Genomic DNA, 11,898 nt, shown 5'->3' with positions numbered 1-11,898 from the left:
TGAATTGATGCCGCACCCTCCCTACTCTCCAGACCTAGCCCCGAGTGACTATTTTCTGTTTCCTAACCTCAAAAAATGACTTGGCGGTAAGAGATTTGCGGAAAATGAAGTAATCGAAGCTGTAAATGGGTATTTTGAGGAGCTTGACGAATCATTCTATAGAGATGGCAATACTAGACTAGAACACCGCTATGAGAAATGTATCAGCCTTGGAGGAGATTATGTTGAGAAATAAAAAAAAAATTCTTAAAAACGTTGTTTTTCTTGGTCAGGCCGGAAACTTATCAATCCACCCTCGTATTAGGTAATTTTGGGGATCCAAGAACAAACTATAACGGAGATAAATTAGTTGGTCTATGCTTAGAAAGGAGTCTGTTTATTACAAATACTTGGCTTAGGCATAAAATGATCCACATGTGCATCTGGTCTAAAGAAAATAGCCGCAGTATAATTGACTTTGTTGTTGCGGATGAAAGACTAAGAGAGTTAGTCGAAGATACAAGAGTCATGAGAGGTCTTGAATGCAATACTGATTATTCCCTTGTGATCTCAAAAATTAACTTAGGTCGGGGATGGAGAAAAAAGAGAACCAAGAAAGCAAAACAAACGCGAATCAAAATTGAAAACCTACAGAAAGCGGATGTGTGAATAGATTTACAAGATAAGATAATCGAAAGCATAGATAGGGCAACATGGGATGACCGTATAAAGAACAAAGATATAGAGGGCGTCTGGACAATGTTGCGGGATATCCTTGTTAGATGTACGATCGAAGTTCATGCGCATAATATATGCGGGAAAAACCTGATGGACAAAGTAAGTAACGAGATAATTCTAAAAGAATGTGGTGCAGAAGAGACGCTAGTAGACACATGGGAAAGAAATCGGTTAAGATGGTTCGGACATGTTGAGAGAATGCCAAATGAACGACCAACGAAACAAGTGTATCAAGGTAAATTAAATGGCAGCGTGCCCAGAGATAGACCGCGGAAAGGATAGTTAGAATCTGTGAATGAGTCCCTAGTTAGAAGAGACATAAGAAGTCACAGAAATACGAGAGCCTGCATGAAAAAATGCATGGACATAAAAGAAGCTAGAGAAGTATGCCAGGACAGGAAAGTATGGCGGCAAATAGTTAATAAAAAGAGTGTCAGTAGAGTGAATGACGTCTAAAACAAAAGACCTTGGCCACTTATGGACCCAAGTGGGGAACCTTACATAACGACTTCATGAGGTTCTTCGCTTGGGGTGATTGCTAGAGAGATTGATCAGCAACCTGGGTCGGAGCAGTGTTGCGAAACGAACGTGTTATTTACTTAAATAGCACGAGAATTCTGGATCAATCTGAAAAATCTCTATCCCTTCCACAAACTTTCTTTTCTTCCACACCCTTCCTTTCTCCTACCGCGTGAGTCACACCTACCCCTAGAGGGAAATGGCTTAATGGTGTAATAATAATAATAATAAAATAACAATGAAATGGTCAACCCAAAAAGACAAATATTCAACCAAGCTGTTGAATTTTCAAGTGAAAAAAGACGAATTTGCGAAATGCAGTTAATTTTCACCCCAAAAATATGATGTTCTAATGAAAAAGTTCATTTTTTACATATAGTTAAGTTTGTAGATAAAATATGATTTTCCAAATACGAAAAATAGATTCTTAATACAAAATTTAATATACGAATTTCCATCTAAAAAGATCAATCTTCAGACAAAATGGATCAGTTACACTTCATTTTAAGAAAATCTACTTTTTAACAAAGGAATGCACTTCCAGCATACTAGTTAAGTTTTTAACAAAATTGCCGAATTTTTAACCGAAAGTGATGAATACTGAACTAAAATTATAATAGTAGACTTTTCAATTAAAAAGAATGAACTTTCAGCGAAAGAAGTTTCTGATAATTCAGTTAGCATTTAAGCGAAAATACTATAGAAAGGGAAAGTTTCTTGAAAACAGGAAAAAAATAATTATTTAATCAAGGGGTAAAAAGTAAAATGAGACCACTAATTATCATTTGTTCAAGCATTTAAAAAATTATTATTTGCATTTATATATACCCTGTATGATTAGGCATTTTTCGTTACTCCCCCACATCTACGTCACAAAGCGTCACAAAGCCAGTTACAACCCCCCTTCCTCTAATCAGTGTGACGTAGTTTTGAAATGATCCCTTACGTTTGGCAATCTCATTTTTCTGCGGTTTTACACATTCCCCTCGTTTTCTTTTATCAGTACTGATTCTTCCCGAATTTATTTTTCAGATTGAAAAAGCGCCTGGTTATAAATAACAAAGTGTAAAAATTCGGGCAGTAAAGATTTGTGTCTCGGAGCATTGCATCACGAAAGGTATGTTCGAAGCTCGAGTCTACAAGGCATGGCTGGTCCTAGGACTATTATCTTGACAGTGCACGGCCTCTGACACGAAATACAATTTCTCAGAGTCTCGTGCAGATTTAATGTACTGTCCAAATCAGCATAAATTTAAGCGGCTGTATTTATATTTCATAATTATAACGACTTTGAGCTTAATTGGAACCTTCTTCCCGGAAAGTGCCTTGCATATAGTGCGAGCGGTTTAGTATTTAAATTTTAATTGATCCTCGAATCATACGCCTCGACATCATTCATCTGTAACGAGATACTATAAAGTAAGTACATATGATTTATGGTACGCCAAGTCTCTTGCTCCAAGTAGTCGGTTGGTCTTACAAGTTGAGCGAAACCTACAAGCAAGTACCGATCGTTTGACAATGAGGGAATGTTTAGTCCACGCGGGTACATGTAAAGTTCGAGAAAAAGGAACGGAAAAGTGAATTTTTAATTTACCAACCAACTTAATAATCTGGCCACTAGGTGGCCCCACGTTCGCCTCTCTCGTAAGCGTTAAAAATGAATTAAGCTTTTCTTGGCCAGCACGTGCTATCTATAAACTACGTTTACAACTTTGGGCTATTTTATGTAGACTCTTGAGTGCCACCTCGTTAAAAACTGGTTGGAGGGGGAGAGGGGCACGTCTTGCATGTAACAGAGTATATAGACAAATAAAGATTTTACCTTTATTCTGCCTTTCTAGTGAGTTCAGTTACCAATAATGCTCTCAAACCAGGAGAAATAGTAGAGTGATTTTTCGCGAATATGGAAAAATAGGAGGAAAATAAAATCTTTTCAATCAGACTGACTTAGATACCATATCAAATTAAATATAGCAGGCTTTAACTTCCTACGAGTTCTCTACCAAATCGTGAAAATAAGATTAAGATTATAACCAGAATGAGGGTTTTTTAAAAAAATAAATAAACTTTCCACTAAACAGTAGAATTGACACTCAAAAAGATTATTTTTTAACCAGAAATTGGAATTTTTAACTAAAAAATATCCATTTTGAACAAAAGATTAAATAGTATAATTTTTTATTAAAAATTCACAATATCAGTCTTCTACCAAATCCGCAAAAAATAAATAAGATTAATCTTCTACCCAAAAAGACGAATTTTGAATAAAATACATGCATTTTCTATCAAATATTTGAATTTGCAACTTAAAAAGATTATTTTTCATTTAGGTATTGGAACTGTTTACTAAAAAAGAGAAATTTTCACCCAAAATTTGAAAAACGTGAATTTTCAATAGAAAATTAATTTTTAATTAATTTGAATTTGAACGTACTACCTGGAAATAAGATATTTTAATCCAAAAAGACGAATTTTCCACAAAACAGTTAAGTTTTCAATAAAAAAGTTAATTTAGAACTGATTAGTATACATGAGTTTTAATCGAAATAGTTGAATTTGAAGCTGAAAAAGATGAATTTTGAGCAAAAAATAAGAAAGTTACATTTTTGGATAGAATATTTTAATTTTTAACCAAAATATATATTTTTTATTCAGAAGATTAACTTTTTATGAAAGAAGACGAATCTTTTCCCAATAGGGTGAGTTTTCTATGAAAATAAATAACTTTGCAACCATAAATTAAACGTATTAAAAAAACTCAACCAAAGATATGAACTTTTAGCTAAAATGAAGAATTTTAACAAAAATCAATTTTCAACAAAAGGGTTAAACATTATATTGAACACTATAAATTTTAAACAAAAATTTGACTTAAAAGTAAAATATATCAATTTTGAACCAAAAATGGAATACTCTAATTTTTAGTGAAAAATATTGAGCATTGACCCAAAATAAATTGAATGTTCAACAAAATAGTTAAATTTGCAAAAAAAAGATATAAATATTTTTTGAAAGAATTAATTTTTAACAAAGTTAATTAACTTTTAAGCAAGGAGTTGAAGTTCTGACCAAGAAGATGATTTTTTTACCAAACAAAAGATTGTTTAACCAAATCGTAGAATTTTTAACCAACCAAGGAGAATTGTGATCCAAAAATATAATAGTAAACTTTTGAACCGAAAAGAATCAACTTTTAACAGAAATAGTTGTATTTTCGTATTGAGTTCTGTTAATATAAGCGGAAATTTTCTTTAATGCAGGGGAAAAAGAATTATATAAAAAAACTGCAAAATATGGGAATAGTGGAGAAGTGTGATATTTGAAATATCAAATGGATTTTCAAATTTAATCAATTATTATTAAACTGTAAGGTAAATGTCGCAGTGATTATGACGGTCCCAATAATCATAAAAATTGGTTATACTTTGCATATATTGTTTAAAAACAGGTTGAAATTAACTTCTCATCATAAAAACCGTTTATTCTTAGCATTTTATAGTATCAAATGGAATGTCAATTAATTCAAATTAAAAAAATTGGCTTCACGACTACTGGGATTGAGGTCACGATTACCGGGACGTTTACCTTACCGTTGCAGGCCCATATTTCGCAAAATTCGCAAACTTTGTTTTTATTATTAGGAGACGTACTAAAGGTGACCTTGAATTCATGCAATTACTTTCACTAAATCTGGCGCCCTCTACGTCCTTGTTACCAATGGTCTTTTTTGGCACGACCCCTATCACCCTCAAATTAGTAACATACTCTGTGGATAGTCCCGTATATGTGTTCGCGTGCGATCTCATTGTAGAACAAGGGCACGGTCTATCCTGATTATGATTCAAAGCAGACGTACCTCTACAGCAGCCCTGTATAATAAAACCGCCGGAAAAGGGCATACGGAAGATCGGTACCAAGAGCGGATCCGATCTGGTACCGCTTTGATCCCGTGCTGGTTGCAACACTGTACTCTGCCACGATGACGTTGATTTTGCGCAAAAAATACGTAGAAACTTCCGCCTTCTTCTAATGGGGAGACGCAAGATGTACTCACAGTCCTTCGAGATTGAAAGGATACTCACTCATTGTTACAATTCAACGACGGAGAAATGTGACTCCGAAGCAAGCCGGTCAAGAATTCATTCCTAATGGATGCTAATCTTAGCGTTGTTTGATCTAGGGATTTGTGTACTATGGAGATCCAGAAAAGGCTTTTTTTGAAAAGTGAAAAGATTTTTCGATTCTTCCAAAATATAAGGTGAATGATCATGTCTGGTCTCTAGAAGAACTCTACTGGATGATTCTAAGTGCTGCCTCAAAAATATTTAAGTTAAACACTGCAAAAAAGTTTAAAACAGATCCACATCCTTGTATGAATTTTTTATATGCAACAGAAAATAAATCAAAAATCATTACGATTACAAATTTGACATCTTCAAGAGTTATAAGAAAGAATTTTTACCACTTTGTTTTAATTCTTGACGTCTATAGGAAATTAAAAATGATTGCTTTTTAAGTTTGCTTCCTCCTGAACATGAACTCTTACGGTTTCGCGCGGGTGTCCACCTGTCAAATTTGTCTCACATGAGTGGAAGTAGAGGAAGTCGCTAGCTGACTTTATTCCATATCCTGACCGAATTTGATCTAAATCCTAGCCAACTTTACTCTGTACCTTAACCAACTTTACCCTGTACTATTCTTGACTTCACCCGTACTTTAACCAAATTTACCACATGCCATAACCGACTAAACGCTGTACCATAGCAGAACTTAGTCTATGCCTTAGAAAACTAAACAGCATTTCCAAGCCAACTTTTTCCCGCACCCTAACCGACTTTAAACATTACCAGCAAAGTTCCTTATCCCTAGTTTTTCTGCGGGGTATTCTATGCCTATAAACGGGCGGCGGCACGCTTTTGGCTTGAGTGGATAATAAGGAGAAGGGGGAGGTATATCAGAGATTCGAAATTTAAAAAATATAGGAATTTAAGGTTTTGTCCGAAAATTTCGATTGGGTAAATACCCACGCGGATATTTTTTGAGTGGGTAGTACTCCGCTGAAAAAAAGGTTATTGGGAGCAACTATTTAGTTTGTAAGAAATGGTACAGCTTTTTTGTTAGCTAGGACGATGATTTACTTAGTTTCTAATACTATCTGCAGTCACTGCAACTAATGGAATTGTTGTACCAACCAATAAAATAGTAGTATAAACTAATAAAATAGCAGTACTGTATCTTACTAACTAAATAGTTGGCTGAAGTAACCATTTTTTTCAGTGCACCCACACGAGCCTACACGGAGAAAGTCTAGCACGAGCGGTTAGTGTTAAAATACAATTTTTTTTCATAGTACTAGCCACAGTTGCCAAGACACTGCTGCTCGTGAATTTACACGAGCCGCTTGTGCGAATGGCAACAGCAGCGCGAGTTTGGTAAGTGTTGCGCTTGGCACGGCCCGTTCCTGGGATTGGCAACAATCTCTCATGTTAATTTTCAATAGCGCGTGATCTCAAATAGCTCTAATGTTTAGTGACAACCGCGCTTATCGCTTGACTCATTCGCCGCAATATTCCAACTGTGCTATGAGCAGCATCAGCTTATCGAGATGAATGAACCTGCATATTCACATCGTAATTGTCTATAACATCAGAGTATATGATTTTTCATCACATTTAACCTCAAAAAATCTTTTTACTTTTTTTGTGCTTAAAACAATGATAATATTTATGCGCTGATAATACATTTGATAAATGCAAAGAATTATGAGACATTGTACTTTCGCCTATTAAGAAATAAATTTTGTTACGTTCAAACCCCATCTTACCTAACCTTCATGTATTTTTATGACTTTTAATTTTATATTCCCACTAGTAAAAAGTCCAACTCTAATTCGAAAGTTCTGTTCAAAAATATTTCCTTTCGATTGTATTGCGAAATTTAAAATAATCTGAGAGCTCTTTATGACTACATTTATGACTACATTTGATCATGTCACGTTTTCCCTTAATACTTTCAGCATTCGGTATTGCGGCGAATAATTCGAGCGAAAAGCGCGATTGTCACTTAACGTTAGAGCTATTTGACACCATGCGCTTTTGAATATTAACAGGAGAGATTGTTGTCAATCCCAAGAACTGGCCGGTCTAAGCGCAACACTTACCGAGCTCGCGCTGCTGTTGCCATTAGCACGAGCGGCTCGTGGGAATTATCGAGCGGTCAGTGCGTTGACGACTGTGGCTCTTGCGATTCCAAACAATTTTATTTTGACACTAACCGCTCTTATCAAAAGCAGTGGCAGCTCTTGCCACGGTCACTCCGTGTAGGACATTCAAATATCTACAGCTATTCCAAATAATGTCCAAATAATTAAAAATAAGCAGATTAATTTTGCCATTTCATAGTTTTTGCAAAGTTTTTTCCTCTAAAAGTGCCAAAGTTTGGCATACACAAAGCACATCATTTTCGAAGTTCGGCATCCAAGATGGTTGGGTTCGGTTAAAATTTTTGTAATTGATATAAATATTCACATCTTTCTCTAATAAAAATATTAAATTACTATATCTTGTTCTTGCGAATTACGTACATATCATCATTTACCTTCCAATAACTTGTCCTTAAATTTCACTAATAAAAATTGTCTTGATTACATTTTTACATTCTCATCCGAGAAGGTATTAGATTTATGTAAAATTTGACCCCCTCCGTTTTTGTTTAATGTCCACGTTTTGAGACCTCTGGCATCTGACAAACAGGTTTTTACGAATGTGTCTGTCTGTTCGTTCGTAAGTGTGTCAGTAGATTTGTAGTTTGTTAGCACGATAAATTCATAAAGAATTGACACATTCGAATGGCCTTTAGTAAACCTTTTTTAGTGTCTTAAAACGAAGGGAAAATAGAAAAATTAAATTTGTAGATAAACGACACAAGCTATGAAAAATATAAAAATGCAAAATTTGTTCGTCTCTAAAATTGTGCACTCAAAAGAGATCCACAAAGTAATAATAACACAAGCTACTGTAACATTTAAACCTACACAAATTTTCGCCTAAATTATATCTACAAATTTTCTTCGAGCGCTTTACGTTAAGATGCGTATTTTTGGTTTAAATCGTAAAAATAACATTGATAATAAAGAAAATTAAATGTATGGAAAAGCGACACAAGTTGCAATAAAATGTTTAGTAAGAAAATTGTTTTTTTATATGATACGCACTTTAAACAATTTTAAAAACAAGATAATAAAGCGACAAATATTAAAGTAAACATGAAAAACAAAATTTGTTCATTATTTCGCAATGTCTAAATAAGTAGTGCTAGCGCGAGGGACAGAAATGCATATAATATACATTTGATATAATAGTATTAAATATAGTGTAGAAAAGTTTACATTTTAAACAAAATTGAGTGCAAAGCACGAGATACTTCATGAAAATTTGTTCGTTAAAGCCGATGGAACTTTAACAAAAGAGAATTCACAATCACCAAATTAAAGTTTTCGATTTTTTGACCGTAAATTTTAAAAGGCCTGCGCAAAAATGTGCAACAAACGTGCGCGCTTACACCCGCGAGTCGCGCGCGCAGTACGCGATGAGTATGTGCCCGCCCGGTGGGCATATTTTTAAAAAGACATCTACGCAAGAGAAACTATAATATACATTTGATTTTTTCACAGCTGAAAGCTAAGAACTTTAATTTAAGCCATCAACAACGAAACTCGCAATGAAGGAAAAACTTCCCACATCTTAGTCTAAATATGCAAATTTACCAAATTCATTTATATGACAGGGGGCCATCCATATACCACGTGTACAGTTTAGGGGAAGAGGGGGGGGGGTATGGCAAAATTCCACGCTTCGCAACGAGGGGGGCCAAGGGAGTCGGGCTAGAATTCACGTGGACACTCGTTCCCCTAAATCTGTGAAAAATATACTGAAATCAGGCAAGGTATACTCGAGATACATTCGAATTTTTTATATTGTTCTTTGAAGACCAATAGGATAGAATAGGATATGATAGGATATTATAGGATATCATAGGATAAGAGAGGCTAGAATATAATATGACAGGGCGGGGTGGAAGAGGAGATGGGACAGTGAGGAAATAAAAGGACGACATGAGCATTTAAACGAATTTATTAAAGACTTAATGAGCTACGAGACCTTTTTCACAGACGCCTTGGTATAATATTGGATAATATTAGAAATTGCTAATAATGCATAATGTTTCTCGTAAACATTTTTTGTCCTAGATCTTCTAACAACATAATTGAAATTTCAAATTGTCATTGTCGTGTTTGTTTTATACAGACAATTGAAAAATTAATGCCTTTTTGTAATAGTTAAATAATTCAACTCTGCACGTATTTTTAGCATTATATAAGCTAGTACATCATTTTCCTCGATTCCTGATGTAATACAAAATGAATACAATTTCAAAACTTTTTATACGCAAATAAAATTAGTCGCCAAAGCTGACTTTTTAAAATATTTTTATTGCAAATTTGACGTTATTCATCACTAGCGAGCGGATGAGCGTAGTCTGAAGTTGCGCACGGAGCGTAGCCACGACTCCCTCGTTGCGGAGAACCGTCGCATGGGGAGAAGTGGTGGGAGAACCCCGCGAACATTTGAATGTCTGTGGCTGTGATGAGTAGACAGGACTGAGTAGAATGCGAAAGAAAATAGAGTGAAAAATGATACGTTGTCATCAATCAATTTTTACCGGGAATTTTACAAACTTTTAGAAAATACCTCTGTCCAATTTTGATTGAAGCAGTGTTTAAATAATCAGCTAAATTTGGTTATATTTTTTAATGAAGATATCGTTAAGTTTAAAATGTGTAATTCGAAAATATTTCACTTTAAAAATAATCTATTTTAATTTTTAAGCGTACATTTTTATTTAAAGAATTTAAAAATGCAGTTTTAAAGACTTAGAAAATTAAAAATTAGAAATGTCTGAAATAGATGGTTTAGGATTTAAAAAAAAATGTTTCCTCGATAAAATTTGAATATAAATTTATTAATAATTTTTAATTGAACTGCACTTTAAGTATTAAAAAGGAAATAATAATTAATTTAATGAGATGATTTGGAATCAGTTTATATTTTTAGAATTTTCAGATTTAAACTTTAAAAATTAAACTGTTTAAATTTGAAAGTCTTATTAGTTAGACTAATGTAAACATCCGATTGAAATTTTATAAACTATTTAAAATTTTTAAATTACTTTCAAATAATATATTCGTAATTAAAGGCTTTAATAAAATTTTAAATATTGTTTCAGTTCAAAATATTCCACTTTTAAGCCAGTCAATTTGAATTTTTTAAATTAAGAAAAATAAAAATGATCTAATATTCTTAAATATCTGAAAGTTCATTTAAAATCCGTAATTACAAATGAAATACATAAAACTAAAGTTTGAACGATACAATTTTAATTACACTATTTAAAAAAATTTAATTTGTAAATCAAATTGTTGAATTGTTATGTATAAATAACCATTTAAACCTACTCTCCTTAGAAAAAAGGCAAGTAAGTTAAAGAAATGTTTAGAAGTTTTGACAAAAATTCAAAATTGATTAAATATCTGAAATGATCTTAAATAATTTCGAAGATTTTTGAGAATTGTGAAAGGCTTCAAAAGAATAAAACGCATTTCCTTAAAATTCGTAAAAAAATTGAAAATGATTTTTTATTTTGAAAAATAAATTTAAGTGAATCTTTAAAAATATTTAGAAAGATTTACGAAACTATGAAAAATGAATGCGAAAGATTTTAATCATTTTTTTTAAATTTGGCATAATTTTTTAAATGATTTAGGAAAAATGCGAATCATTTTAAAATATATTCAGAAGTTCTTAAATACTTTAATCCTGAATAAGTTGTATTTCAACAATAGCTGATAATACATTGTTATCTGACATTTAATTTGAAATGTTTTTTCGGCACCGTTTTATCTTATTTCAGGGCTCCTGTTTTAATTAATTTATTTATTTATTGACCCAGAATTTTATATATTTTTTCAGACCCAAAAATATGAATCCACGTTATCTTTTCCAATACCCTAAATTAAAGATTCAATCAATAAATTTAAAATATTTTCAAAATTATACTATTTTAGGGAATTTTAAGCTAGAAACATTAAAAATTGAACAATGACATTTTTTCGTAAACTGAACACTTCGGAAATTAAAAGTTAAATTATTTCTTTTTTAAATACTTTTAAAATCCTTAAAACACTTTAAAATTTTATCTCAAAATCTTGAAACTTTTCAAGAACTTCTACATTTATTTTAAAATAATGCGCATTTTTCCTAAATCTTTTTAAAAAATTATGCAAAATTAAAACAAAATTGCTTAAAATTTTCCACATTCATTTTTCATAGGTTCGTGAATCTTTCTAAATCTTTTTAAACATTCTCTTAAATTAGTTAAAAAAAATCATTTTTAATTTTCCTATGAATCTTAAGGAAATGTGTTTCATCCTTTTAAAGCCCTTCACAAATCTTAAATTCTTAAATTCCTAATTACGGATTTTAAATGAACAGTTAAATATTTCTAAACACTAAATCATTTTTATTTTTTGAATTAAAAAATTTCAAATTGAATGGTTTAAAAATGTAATTTTTTGAACTGAAACAATATTTGAAATTTAAT

The sequence above is a fragment of the Belonocnema kinseyi genome, chromosome 2 (genome assembly GCF_010883055.1).
Source record: "Belonocnema kinseyi isolate 2016_QV_RU_SX_M_011 chromosome 2, B_treatae_v1, whole genome shotgun sequence".
In the NCBI taxonomy this organism is placed as follows: Eukaryota; Metazoa; Arthropoda; class Insecta; order Hymenoptera; family Cynipidae; genus Belonocnema; species Belonocnema kinseyi.
Note: the sequence above shows the minus strand (reverse complement) of the source record.